This window comes from Rhinopithecus bieti, unplaced genomic scaffold (genome assembly GCF_001698545.2).
Source record: "Rhinopithecus bieti isolate Rb0 unplaced genomic scaffold, ASM169854v2 scaffold_52695, whole genome shotgun sequence".
NCBI classification, from domain to species: Eukaryota; Metazoa; Chordata; class Mammalia; order Primates; family Cercopithecidae; genus Rhinopithecus; species Rhinopithecus bieti.
In genome coordinates this window covers 1-1,415 of record NW_016862981.1, presented here as the reverse complement: position 1 = coordinate 1,415, position 1,415 = coordinate 1, and the positions used below count along the sequence as shown (strand labels likewise).

The 1,415-nt window shown below is 67.1% G+C and overlaps 1 pseudogene across 1 annotated transcript; it reads left to right on the top strand.

Moving 5' to 3' along the window:
- The first annotated feature begins 60 nt into the window (after positions 1 to 60).
- LOC108525437 (transcription factor GATA-5 pseudogene) lies at positions 61 to 1,042 on the top strand (annotated as a pseudogene). Its single transcript, XR_001884274.1, has 2 exons — positions 61 to 156; positions 362 to 1,042. The product of XR_001884274.1 is annotated as a transcription factor GATA-5 pseudogene (transcript).
- The last annotated feature ends 373 nt before the right edge of the window (positions 1,043 to 1,415 follow it).

Here is a 1,415-nt window from a genome sequence, read left to right as displayed (position 1 = left end):
CGGGCCGCAGCCGCGCGCCCCTCTCCACACGGCCCCTCCCAGCGCAGCGGGGCCCCGCGCCGAAGGCCCTGCGGCCTGCGGCCGCGCCGGGCCGGTCCTTCTCAGCCCCGCACCGAGCTCACCCCGGGGACCCACGAAGCCCCGGTCCGGGAGGAGGTGGGCTCGACGTTGTGACTGCCCCGGGGATGACGCGCTGGCCGCTCCCATCCCCGCGGTTCCTCTCCCTCCGGTTCGGGGACCCGCCCCGGGAACGGCCGGGGCTGGGGAGTGGGAAGCGCGGCCCGAAGCGGCGGCACCTGCCCGGCGCTGGCGGAGGGCGCACAGCTCCCGGGACCTCCACACCTGTCCCTCTTCCCTGCAGGTCAAGACCGCGCCTGGGAGGATGTACCAGAGCCTGGCACTGGCCGCGAGCCCCAGCCAGGCAGCTTACGCCGACTCGGGCTCCTTCCTGCACGCTCCGGGCACCGGCTCTCCGATGTTTGTGCCGCCGGCGCGCGTCCCCTCGATGATGTCCTACCTGTCTGGGTGTGAGCCGAGCCCGCAGCCCCCCGAGCTCGCTGCGCGCCCGGGCTGGGCGCAGACCGCCACTGCGGATTCGTCGGCCTTCGGCCCGGGCAGCCCGCACCCGCCAGCCGCGCACCCGCCCGGGGCCACCGCCTTCCCTTTCGCGCACAGCCCCTCGGGGACCGGCAGCGGCGGCAGCGCGGGGGGCCGGGACGGCAGCGCCTACCAAAGCGCGCTGTTGCCTCGAGAACAGTTCGCGGCGCCTCTTGGGCGGCCCGTGGCGACCTCATACCCCGCCACCTATCCGGCCTACGTGAGCCCCGACGTGGCCCCGTCCTGGACTGCCGGGCCCTTCGATGGCAGCGTCCTGCACGGCCTCCCAGGCCGCAGGCCCACCTTCAGTAAGTGCGGGGACTCCACAGTCTCGGGCCCGGGGGCTGGCCGAATCCGGGTGCAGCCCGCACCCTGCGAAGCGCTCCCCTCCTCCTCCCCCGCGGTCCGAGCCTCCCCGCCGGGAGCCACACCAAAGCCTGGGTAACACCCCGCGGGAGAAAGAGCCGTCCACAATTCTGTTTTAACCTGTTAATGGGAACATCCATTTCCAAACAGCATTCCGGATTGTGCCGATGTGGAGCCTACAAAGTCTTAATCGTTTTGGGGGTTTTTTTCTTTTTTTTTTTTTCTCTTTTTTTTTTTGAAAAGTTTTGGAAACGATTTTTACAAAGTCCAAAACACCGGTTTATTTAAGTGGCCACATTCGTCTCGGTTCTAGAATGCTTACTTCTTTTAATTTGAGACCTGGTTTCAGTCGCTCCCCTAGTATCAGTTTGGAGAATCGGATTCTCAGCCTGTGAAGGGAGCGGCTGTTCCCGGTTGCAGCGTAGTCACTTTCTGGCGAAGGCGGCGCCTCT